We start from the raw sequence: 12509 nt of genomic DNA, 5'->3' as shown, positions 1-12509 counted from the left end.
CCCCCCATGTAGGATGGGGCCTGGATGACAGCTGCAGTCGCCCCATCTGCCCAACAGTGTGTGGAGCTGACCCTGGCTGCACCTGCATGATGGGGCAGTGGCAGTGCAGGTGCCAGGTGGCTGAAGCCCTGCCCTGCTGCTTGCTCCCTGCTGCTCCATGCTGCATGGGGGGGCTCTGTCATGAGGCCCCAGACTCCCACAGGCCCTGCTACTGTAAGGTGAGTGTTAGACTTTTTTTTTAAGTTTTGGGAGGCTGGGACCAGGGGCAGCAGCCATCAGCGGGGCTAGGGGCACAAGAAGGGGATGGGGCAGCCATTGAGGGGGCTTAGGGGGCAGGCAGAGGATGGGGATGGGTGGGGCAGTGACCGGGGGCTAGTAGGGGTTGGGGATGGACAGGGAAACCATCAGGGGGATGAGGGAGCAGCCAGGGCCAGCAGGGACTTCCCATGGTCCCCTTCTCCCACCTCCACCTCCCCGCCCCCCACTTACTGGCAGCATCCCAGGTCCAGATCCCTGAGGCTGACATGCTGCCTGCCCTGTTTGGGTAGGCAGTGTGCTTCAGTACCAGGACAAGGGCCAGCCATAGAGACACTCTGGCTGGCTATCAGTGGAGAACCAAGCCTCCAGTTGCCTCAGGGTATGGTCCAGGAACATGCTTGCCCTGCTTTTTTCCCCCACAGTTTGTTTGGTTTTTTTTACCCCTGGATATCCAGGGGTCTAATTTTGCCCCCATACTGCAAATTTGATGCCAGAATTTCTGCCCTCCCCTCTGCCCCAGCCAATAGAATTCAAGGAGTTGAAAGTTTGTCCACACAAAATGGAAGGGAGGGGAAGGGTACTCTGCATCCTGGGATGCTAGAGGACTTCAACTTGGGTGACTCATCCGTGGTGAGTGGCTCTGGAGCAGAGTAATTTTAAGTCTCCTAAAGTGCTCTTAAAACTAGTTTCAGGTGTTAATGTGTGGACAATTCAGGGGTTAAGAGTTCCGGGAGCTGTCTAAAATTAAACTAAGAGACTAAAAGTTAAGCACTGTGGTTCTGAAATTGTTTTGTGAATCTAGGACCCAGGTTCTTCATATACATCACCTGGTAGAATGTGAATACACTTAGCTAAATGATCACTAAGGGTGTAAGTACAAAGAGGCATAAAATTATTTAAAATGACATACAAGAGTATAATTAAGAGTACCAGGCCAAAAGAAAGAAATGAAAAATGCAGGAGTACTAGGAGGAAAAAGTACCCCAGAGACACCCACCTCCATCCACAGCATTACAGAGCCAATAGAGAGATTTACAACTCCTAAGGCAAAGACCGATGCTCCTTAATTTGGGATCTTTAAAATTAAACCAGACCACATGTGGAGATAATCCAGTTTAGAAGAGAAAACTCTTTGTGGTTTTTATTATCTACAAACCCATCTTCTCTTTGATAGTAAAGGAAGAATCCTAGTATCCTATTCCAGTTATGCTGACTCACTTCAAATGATGATAGAAAGACCTGGGACCTGGTTTTTTGTTTAAGTTCACCTTGTGTTATCACTGTCATCAAAGTAAAGTTAATGCAGGCACAAGATGCTACCAATTTGGTCGTTTATACCTTTATACAGACTCCACACTGGCATGGATAGAAGTAGGGTAACAACGAATTTCACAACTAATCTGAAATGAATTTCATAACAATATACAATATTTTCCAAAAAATACACATATTTCAAATATTACATTGTTCTTGTACTAGGCACAAAATAAGTCCTTAAATAGTTTCACAAATATACTGATGAAAGTCTGAGCATTTCTTAAGTAGAAATCACCATATTCACAAAAGAAAGCAGTTCCTCTATGCTGACAGTTGACATTTCAAAAGAAATGCTACCTTTTTAAATATATTTTGAAATGCGTATATTGGGCATTATTTTCTCCTTTCTTACACTGGTATAAATACTGAGATAATTCAATTAAGTCAGTGGAAATCAATTTATACTACCTTCAAGCTGGTGCAAGTGGAAATAGAATCAGGTCATCTGATATGAGACAAAGGATTTATTTATGTAAAGCCATGTTGCCATCCACCTACCATATCTAGGTATGATATGACTTTTGCCTATACGATAGAAATAGCTCACTTCTAAAAATGGTTTGTGCTAGTGTTTCAGACAATAGAAAGTGAATGAAAGGTGTGTGATGGTTGGCCAAACCAAGCCCCCACTTGGAGCTTGACCATCTGTGTTCAGCATGTAGATCTGGAGTAAAACACATTTTTGAACATGGAAAAAAGCCCACAGAGCATCAATTAGGCATTCTGGCCCATAATGTATTTTCTTTAAATTAATTTTCAGATAGCAGCATGTGTGGTTTTGACAGCCGAATTTTGCCCATATGGTTTAACATTTGGGTGCCTCTAAAAGAGCTTTGAAAAATTAAACTATTTGTTAATGCTTCATCAACCCTGTATCTCCCTTTGACTGGACCTTTGCTTTTGAGGATTAAGATGTCAGGAATTCTCCATTTGTCTTAGGTTCAATATGTGCAAGTAATTCTTGGCCAGAAGCCAAAATTTCTTTACAGATACTTCATAAATATTAAAAGATGCGGTTACATTATAATTGTGTGATGTTTCAGATCCTTTAAATCAGAAACTTTAGAAAATGTCCTCTCTCTCTCAATTTATGGGGTAGAGAGGAGCCCAGACTGGAATTTAATTGTAGGTCACAGAACTTGGACACAGCAGCACTTGTGTGGAAGTCAAGGATACAAGAGAGCTAATAAGGGAACCAAAGATGTTCTTAAGAAATTAAAAATTGGAACTTTTTGTTTTAAAACAACCTTCCTTCCTTCCTTCCATTTTGGACTCACCGGACAAGGCTCGCTTGGAGCTGCGTGGGGCAATTCTGAGTGTAAGACTCCCCGGCTTCCTATCTCCTTTCTTTCCTGACTCCCACCTGTCTAGAAGTCTCCAGCTTCTGTTTATCTCACTTTCTGATTCTCTTCTTGCATTTTCACTGCGTTTTTCCTACTTTTTCTCTCCGCTCTGTCCCTTCCCCCCTGTACTTCCGGTTTCTTTCTCTGCGACTCACTTCTTTACAGCCTTTTTTTTCTTAATGTCTCTTTTCCTTTTTTTCTTTCTTTTCTGCTTGTTTGTTGCGGGGAATTATTTTTTTCAATAGCTTGCCTTCCAAGGGATGCTCTTAATTTCTCCCCTCTCCCCCTCCCCTTTTTTCTTTTTTTGCTGTTTAATTACCACCCCCCTCTGGGTTTTTTTCCCTCTGCCCTACTCCTTCTCTCATCCAGTTCATTATGGCTGCATTCCCAGACACTTATCTTCTTAGTTAGAATAAACACTTTTCTTTTTCTCAGTTATAGCTTGAAATTAACCCTGTCATAGCAGGAATGGCTGCTCCTACACCCAACAGCTGGCATGAGGATGCCTCTCAGAACCTCCTCATTACCCATGGCTTGAGGGATCCTGTGGAGGATCAAGCACAGAGCACCGGTGCCACAAGGTCACCACCACCAGGTTGTTCACAGGCAGCAGGGTGAGCACTGCATGGCGGCAGCTGATCAGCAAGACCTTGTTGGCAAGACTCTACTGGAAAACATGCAGGAGACAGGGGCTAAGAAGAGGCCAGAAGTCTTGTAAAACTCAGCAGGTAACCCGTCGGGGCCTGGGGCTTTGCCGGAGGCGAGGCCAGCTGCAGCAGCTGCCGGCTCCGCCAGACACAATTCCCACTCGATCTCACTAGCCTTCAGGGCACAAAGGTGTGGCAGGAACACATGGAGTTCCCACATGGCCTCAGGCAGGATGGCTCAGCCACAAACAGGTCTTGATATAAGGCAGTGGCATGCTCATGTACTTCACCCGGCTTAGTGATTACCCACCCTCAGGGGTCTTGAGGTTATCTAAGACTCTGCTCGCTGCCCGCTGTCACTCCATGTTGAAGAAGAAGTGGGTTGGGGCATCTGTTTCAGCCAACTTTTGGCAGCAGGCACGGATCCTCACTCCACAGGCTGCAGTCTCCGCCGTCACGCAGGCACTTCCTATGGAACTGGAGGTTTTCAAGCAGAACCGCATCACTGTTGGCAGACAGCGGGAAGCCTTGAGCTCTACAACATCTTCCTCCAGCTCTCTGATACAGCAGCACAGTTCATTTGTGGCTAGCTGGGTGTACTGCTGTCAAAAAGCACAGATCTGTACCTTGCCCATGTCCCATCATAGCTTGCAGAAGGAGTAATAATTCAGCCTTGTGGCCTCCCAGTCCTGCCCAAAGTTGGTGAAGCAGTCCTGGAAGTAAGAGTCTTGAAGCAGATTGATGATGAAGCACCAACAGGGTGCTCGCATGCAGGTTCTCCTGGCAGGCTCAATTCGCAGCAAGCCAGGCCATGATCTGACAGGCCTGAAGGAATGATGTGGCCACTGTGTAGGAGTGGCAGATGGTGCATGGTGATCAAGGCGGGCCATAGTAAGACCACCAGCACTCATCCTGGGCCAGGTGTACCAGCATGCGTTGGGGTGCCAGGCTTGCAAGGCATCAGCATGGCCTGCAGTCTCCAAGATGGACTGCAGCTTGCAGGCTGAAGGCAGGTGAGGCTCAGGCCCTGTACAGTCGAGGAGCCTCACCTGCCTTCAGCACCTACGAGTCCCCACCTACAAGGAGCAGGTCATCATCCTTGCTAGCATCATGCAAGAGGACAGCCAAGGTCTTGAAGAAAGTGACCATCTCTTGCATAAACATTGACAAGTAGCAAATAGTGTTGTGTGAGGTGATGCGGACAGTCAAAGTGGCTGAGGACAATCTCCCGTGCCACCACCGTATCATGTTGTAGTTGTGACAATAGGCGAGTCACAACCCCAGCATTAAGGTTGGTGAACCAGTGCCCTCGCCAGGCAACGTGTCAAGTCAACTGGTTGAGCCAGTCAGAATGTGTCTCCTGGAGGAACGTGACAGCCAGCCACTTCTGGGGCAGGAGCTCCTGGATGGTCTCCCGTTTCACCGGATCTCGACAGCTGTTGATGTCAAAAGTACAACTGGTTGTGGCTGCCATGGGTGTGGGTATGGGAAAGGAAGAGCAAGGTAAGGTGTAGGTAGAAGAGCGAGCCCTTGAAAGCAGAGCAAAAAGCAGAGAGGTTGGAAAAGGCCTATCATGACCTGCTCTACTCCAGGTGGACCCCTCTCCCCAGGCCCTACTCATCTCTCACCCACTGTGGAAGCCATCTGCCAAATGCCTAGATCTTGTTGCATAGGTTTGGCTGCAGCTCTAGCAGCCTTCATAAAAACTTTAGGATCTGTGCACCATTGAGTGATGTGCCCCGCTATGTTCTTCTTTTGTCCTTTAATTTGTTTCAAAAAGGTCAGGAGCCCCCCATAGTCGGGACCGACCCAGGTGGCGTCTGCCAACATGGGCTGCACATTTCCAACAGATGCATGGTGAGGCTGCATCCTAGTTGGGAGCTCACCCACAAATGCAGCATGTACAACCTCAATATCTAAAACCATCAGCCTATCTCCGGGACAGTTTTGCCCACTTTAGATGGGGCTGGAAGACTGTGAGACTGAGCTACTCCTCCTGGAAGCTGTGGTGGGACGTGGGCAAGGTACAGATCTGGGATTTTTGCCAGCAGTACACCCAGCTGGCTACAAATGAACTGTGCCACCATAGCTGAGAGCTGGAGGAAGATATGACAGAGATTGAGGCCACCCTGCTGGCTTCGGTGCTGCATGAGAGCCTCCGCAGGAAATGCCTCTGTGACTTGGTGGATAGCATGGCCTGTGGAGTAAAGGTCCATGCCCGTTGCCAAGAGCTGGCAGAAACTGATGCCACAACCTACTTCTTCAATCTGGGGTGGCGGCAGGCAGTGAGCAAAGTCTTAGATCACCTCAAGACCCCCAAGGGCTGCATAATCATGGACCCAGGCAAAGTACATGAGCACACCATTGCCTTCTATCATGACCTGTTTGCAGCTGAGTCATCCTGCTCTGAGGCCACATGGGAACTCCACAAGGGCCTGCCACATCTCTGTGTCCTGGAGGCCAGTGAGCTTGAGCAGGAATTGTCTCTGGCGGAGCTGGCAGCTGTTGCGGCTGGCCTCGCCTCCAGCAAAGTCCCAGACCTCCATGGGTTACCTGCTGAGTTCTACAAGACCTTCTGGACTCTCCTTGGCCCCTGCCTCCTGCATGTTTTCCAGGAGAGTCTTGCCAACAAGGTCTTGCTGATCATCTGCCACTGAATGATGCTTATGCTGCTGCCCAAGAAGGGAGACCTTGGCTGTATTAAGAATTGATGGCCAGTCTCCTTGCTGTGTGCACACTACAAGATTCTGGCCAAAGTGCTAGCAACCCACCTCCACACCATCTTCTTCTCCATCACTGGGCCTGGTAAGAGCTACTACATGCCGGGCAAGACCATCCAAGACCACCTGTTCCTGCTGTGTGACCTACTCACAGCCAGCGAACTCTTCGGCCTAGACATCAGCCTCATCTCTCTGGAGCAGGACAAGACCTTCGACTGGGTGGGTCATGCCTACCTATTCCAGACCCTGGAGGCCTTTGGCTTTGGGCCCTTCTTCACCAGGGCTCTCTGGGTCTTGTACCAAGAAACTTTCAGCCTGTTCAAGGTGAACAGCATGCCCTGCACCCCATTTCTCCCACACAGGACCCCTGTTGGGCATGCTCTATGCCCTGGCCATTATGCTGCTGCTGCACATGCTGCAGTGCTACCTGAGTGGTGTGATCTTGTGACTGGCCACAGGCCCATCCATTGGCCCTCTGCTCCAGCTGTCAGTGTATGCGGGCAATGTGATCATCTTCCTAAACACCCAGGAAGGCATGAGGAAGGCATGTGGGCCCTGGAGGATTGCCTACAAACATGCCTCCTCAGCCCATATCAGTTGTGTGGATCAACACAACCCCCCCCCCCCCGATTTGCCAAGGGGCCTCATCTGGTGCCATGAGGGCCTCAAGGTCCTGGGCATGTTCCTGCCACCTCCAACCTTCATGGTATGCAACTGGGATGGCCTTGAGGAAGGGGTGGAGGCCCGCCTACAATGGTGGGGTTGGGGCCTACTCAGCCTCTCCTACTGTGGACATGTCCTCATTGCAAACAACATGGTGGCAGTGACTCTGTGGCACTGGTGCACCATACTGAACCCACCACAGGACCTACTCGAGAGGCTCCAGCACCTCCTGGTGGATTTTTTCTGGGATGGGCGCCACTGGCTCCCATGAGCTGTCCTTTACCTACCTGTCATGGAGTGGGGCCAGGGCCTGGTCAACCTGGTGAGCAAGATGGCCACCTTCCACCTGCAGGCCCTTCAGCAACTCCTCTACGTGAGGAGCATCTACACTGGCAACAACTGGCGTGCCAGTTCCTGCAGAGGGTGGGGGCCCTCAGCTTCAACCGGGAGCTCTTCCTGCTGGACCTCACACTCCTAAGCTGGGTGGTGCTTCCATATTTCCACTATGCCATGGGACGAGCCTGGCAGGCCACCTTCTATCTCCAGCCCCAGGCTTGGCACCTACAGTTCCTGAAGCTGCTGAGGACACCCTGATGTACAACCCAGCCCCGAGGCGACCCATGCCAAGTCTGGCCTCTGCTACCCTCATAGTCACCCTCATTCAGGTGTGTGTCCTCTGCCTCAGCCATCTCCTTAACTCCACTCAGTTGGCCTGGCTTTCACCTGAGGCCCTGACCACCCAGGTAGGCATGCGCTCTATCCACAGCATGGGCTATCTCCTGTGTGACAATCAGGCGGCCCTCCCACTGGAGGCACCACCCAATCTGGATGACCATCTCCAGGCACACCAGGTCCCCTGCATCCCAGATGCCCTGAGTGAGGCTTTTCCCATGCTGCCAGCCATTATGACCAGTGAGCTGGCAAGTGGGCCTGGCACCCTGCTGACACTCCCTGTGCCTCCTGACAGTGACACAGATTGCTCCTTTGCTTTTCTGTCATGTAGAAGCCGTTATGCCTGGGTGGTTCATGTCTGCCATGCCCAGGTGCTGACAGGTCACCTTGATACACCATGGCGTCAGCACCTAGGGCCGCCTGATTTCCCACTGGCCCACCTGGCTTGGTGCACATTGTATAAACCGCCAACTGCAAAGAAGACTGGCGACCTGCAGTGGCCGTTGCTGCATGGCATCCTAGCCACTGGCACATTTGCATCCCACTTTGACACAGTTGCCTCAACGGCCTGCTCCATCTGCCCCGGGGATGTTGAGAACCTCTTTCATGCCTTTCTCTTTGTTGCCATCAAACCACCACTGCAGGCACTGGGCAGGAGCCTCTTGGAGACCACCTACATATGCTCTTACCTGTACTAGCCAGCCAAGCGGGGTGTCGTCTGCCTGGCCAACTTTCTACTGGGTCAGGCCAAGTTGTCTGTCCACAAGATGCACCACTACTGGCTTGCTGGGACCGGCTCAGACAATGCCCTATGGCTTTTTGTCCTCCTGGTGTGGGTGTGCTTCTCACTGGAGTTTGATCTTGCTGTGCTTCAGTGGGTGATGCCCACCTTTGGGGACACTGGGCCCTTGAGGGAGCACTATGCCACATGGAGGATCCCCATCTTCAATACGCGCTTTGATGTCACGACTGGTCTGGGTGACCAGGCAGGCTTGGTGTCGGACTACAACTCCCAGCTCATGCTGAGCCCTGGGCCTTCACCAGGCTGCATTTTGCTTTTTTCTTTGTGTGGGAAGTTGAAGGTGTTGTCACATGCATGATTGGGTAGAACAGGGTGGGAATCATTCATTATACAGGGCTTTGGTCTATATGATCATGTGGCTGGTGTCCCAACTGCATAAAGGCATGTTAGGCACAACGTGTAATTCAGCAAAGGTGTCTGTCACAGTGTGATGTTATGAATGTAATGACATGGTGCTCTTGGTTTGATGGTAATTTGTTCGTCTTTGCTTTGTATATTGCACCTGGACGCCAGAGGGGCCAACTTTTTGTACTGAGAACTCCTGAATAAAGTAGTTAAAAAGTCAAATTTCTTCCTTCCTTCCTTCCTTCCTTTGCTTTTAGCTAATGGACTAATATTTGCCTATAGTTCAAAGAGTGAAACTGCTGATTTTCTATGTGTCTAGGGAGAATTGTTCAACTAGCATCTTCTTTCTAGAGGAGCTTGTTATGACTAAAAAAGAAATGGTGAATTGCAAACAAATGGGATTTAAAAAAATCAGAATGTTGTCTTTCAAGATGCTCTTGTACCTCCCACCAATTTTATGAACACATACCAGAAGTAAAGTCAAGATTTTACTTTTAACTTGGAACTATATCTAATCTATTGTTACTTTTAACAATTTTGTAAGCCATTGACACGATATGAAATTGCACTGGTTTAAATGCAATTGGTTTAAAAAGCATTTTAGTTAAATGGGTGCAAAACCCTCTGTGGACACACAAACCAATTTTAATCTAACAAATCCCTGTTGTTTCAATTTATTCCTCCTCAGATCAAGCTATATTGATGTATCAGTCACTTCAAAACTTATTTAGGAGCATTTGCACAGTAATCTATCCTGGTTTAACTAAATTGGGGTATTATTTCACATTAAATACATGGTAAGGGCCCTTAAAAATCAAGCGTCCACACATTAGAAGAGGTAAACACATGCTAAGGACCACCTGAGCAGCTCAGGGATAATCCTCTTCCATTGAGGATTATCTTTAACTGTTTTTGGACAGCTCATGTTAAAGTCACTCCTTCCCCCTGGGGCTCTCATCCTGTGCCTTGGGACTCTCCCCTTCAGAGGTCCCACTCTGCCCCTCCCTGCAGCCCTTGAGGCTCACCTGTGGCTTCCAGCACTACCCTGGGGGTGGAAGCAGGGAAGAACAACCTGTTTTCTGCCACCACTGGTCCTGCTGCCACCAAGCCTGCTTTCCAGGCTGAGTCCGTCAAAGGTGAGGAGGTAGAAGCAGTGGTGGTGGTAGTGGGTGGGTTTCTGTCCCTGCTTGCTCCCCTGGAACAGTGCCAGGAGAAAGGGACAGGAGGAGTCCTGAGCAGCAAGGAGGGAACCCCAGAGATTGTGGGGGGGCAATGGACCCAACTTGGGCTAGGGGAGGAGGCAGTGGGCTCAATCTGGGTTGGAGGGGACAATGGGAATCCAGACTGCAGCCAGGCAAGGGCCACAATCTGGGCCACCTACACTGCCCCTGAGAGCAGACAAACTAGGCAGGCATAGAGACAATTTCACTCGTAGCCATTCCCCTGATCACCAGCCCTCTGATCAGGTCAGAGCAGTGCATGTTACAGGGGGTATTAACCCTTAATGTGCAACTGCTTAAAGCATGTGCTAATTTGAACACCAGTTAAAATTAACATGTGCTGAATGCAATATGTAGAAAGAACTTTAGTTTTCAAAAATCAATAGCTCGACCCTTCATCTAAGACCATTGTGTCACATGACAACCAATAGTGTCTCATTGTTTCCTTGCTCAGCCTGACAGCCTGTTTGCCTCTTGTACTTCTATAAGAGCCATGGGATAAAATGTATTTGTTACCTCTGTGTTTGAAAGGTGCCTAACAAAAAGGGGAACTGGTACATAAAGGGGGCTATATGACACTACCATAACAACAACAATAAATATAATAGCTTCAAATTGTATTAAGCAAGGTCTTATTCTTAATTTATATTTTCACAATTCTGTATTTCCTGGTTGGAAAACTTACCTTTCGTTAACAAGGAATAATTACTAGAAACAGGTAACTGTCCAAAAGAAAAATAGCTGTCCATGTACTCATGAGTAACTCTAAATCACACACAAATGCCCATATGTGCTGAAATGGAAAGAAAAAGAAAATAAAAGCCTTGCCAAGGAGTGAGATTTTAGATTCAAGCTCTAATGGATTATAAGTAGTAGGAAATTATATATTAAAACCATCACCATTACTGTACCATGTAATTTCTCTTTAAGACCTGTGTTCAGAGTTACTGAAATTATAGGCAATTAATTCATTTCAGCTGTGTGAATATGAAAGCATTTTTTTCCCAGTTAGGTGCAAAAAATGTTCTTATTTCTGCAGCTGTATATCCTTGCTAAGTGCAAAAATCCCACCTGGCAGAGCAAAAATTTTTTGTAAAAAGACTGATATGTGTCTGAAGGCTCCACTGAAGGAAGCTTACAATATGACTTTTTTTTGCTCTGCTGTATTAATAAAGGGCACGAACTTGAGAGGAGAGAACTAATTAAATTCTTTGTGATAAAATCCAAATTCAGACATACTGAGAGAACATGCTGTGATGTAATCTTTAAATTGCCTCTATTTAAAAAAAAGCCTATCTGCTTTGTGTATACACACATGCACACACACGCCTATACATCTATATACATATATATGTGTGTATACATACATACAGATATGTATTGTGTGTGTGTGTGTATGTGTGTACAGTATAAGTATAATGTACACACACACACACAAACATACACATACCCATACACTTCCTGAATGGAGAATTTTAAGGATTTCTTTTAAAGCATCTGTACCAATTACATTCAATATTCAATTAAGAAACAATTTTCTTTGATACATTTCATACTACGTGAAGAAGCTGCATCCATTTGTACCTCTAAAAGGTTTAATTTTAATAAAGGCATATCAATCACCAGGGAATTCATACTACTGAAGACTTCTTTTTCTTGTTAACATTTAAAAGCTACCAAGAAACAGAAGAAAAGGCACTAGGATAGAAAATATTAAAATGTAACATTTCAAATAAAAAGGTGGCTAGAAATAATTTATGAACCGAGTAAGTGATAATAGCAGGAAAGGACTATTTCCCAACTAAGGAAATCTGAACTGCATCTGACACACTGCACTCCTGGAAAACATTATATAGATATTGCATTAAGATGTCTCCTGTCATTCCACAAAATGATTAATAAAAATGATGCAGGGTCCAGGCAGCCAAAGTACAGTACAAAAAGAAAGTATGGAGGGCAGGAACTCTTTTAGATTGACCTTTAACTGATAAATTGATGATGTCCTCATTAGCAGCAACCCTGCTGGTTGCCCTCAATAAAAGATAATGTCCTGCTGTTAATACTATTCCCATTTCTGTGATTTAACACTACTATTACAGTGGTGATACTATTTAAATGGATTAAGGTTTAAATTAAGATAAAATATTGTTGTGGTCGGCAATGTTTGTCTCCAGACCAAACAGTATGCTTTCATTTCATGTGACTGATAATAGGCAAGTTACTGGGGCATCCATCAGCTGTGGTTTCTACAGGGTAGTTTCTACACTAGTTACCAACTTGCCTTATATTTGGCATACCACTAGTTTAATTGTCCAAATAGTGAAATAGTGTAGGGAATAAGGAAAGATAATAAGAAAGAAAAGGAAATTTTTCATGAGAAAAGAGTTCTGGAATGATAAAAATCTAACCTTATGTTCTTCCAGTGTTGTACACAGAATAAAAGCATATACAGAGACACACATGCACAAACTGCTATGAATGGAATTATTTGATTTAAAACAGAAACACCACATACACATTTT

General features: G+C 46.8%; 1 long non-coding RNA gene across 1 annotated transcript in view; it reads right to left on the bottom strand.

Moving 5' to 3' along the window:
- Nucleotides 1–12509, bottom strand: part of LOC149874311 (uncharacterized) — a 123740-nt gene that overhangs the window by 98551 nt on the left and 12680 nt on the right. The window contains exon 2 of the long non-coding RNA XR_016439917.1: nucleotides 10673–10780. This is a non-coding gene — a long non-coding RNA (uncharacterized LOC149874311). The remainder of the gene's footprint in view (nucleotides 1–10672; nucleotides 10781–12509) is intronic.

Source organism: Crocodylus siamensis, chromosome 1 (assembly GCF_052110815.1).
Source record: "Crocodylus siamensis isolate JL-2025a chromosome 1, ASM5211081v1, whole genome shotgun sequence".
Lineage (NCBI taxonomy): Eukaryota > Metazoa > Chordata > Crocodylia > Crocodylidae > Crocodylus > Crocodylus siamensis.
The sequence above is the reverse complement of the archived record's forward strand: the minus strand, read 5'-3'. Positions and strand labels throughout refer to the sequence as shown.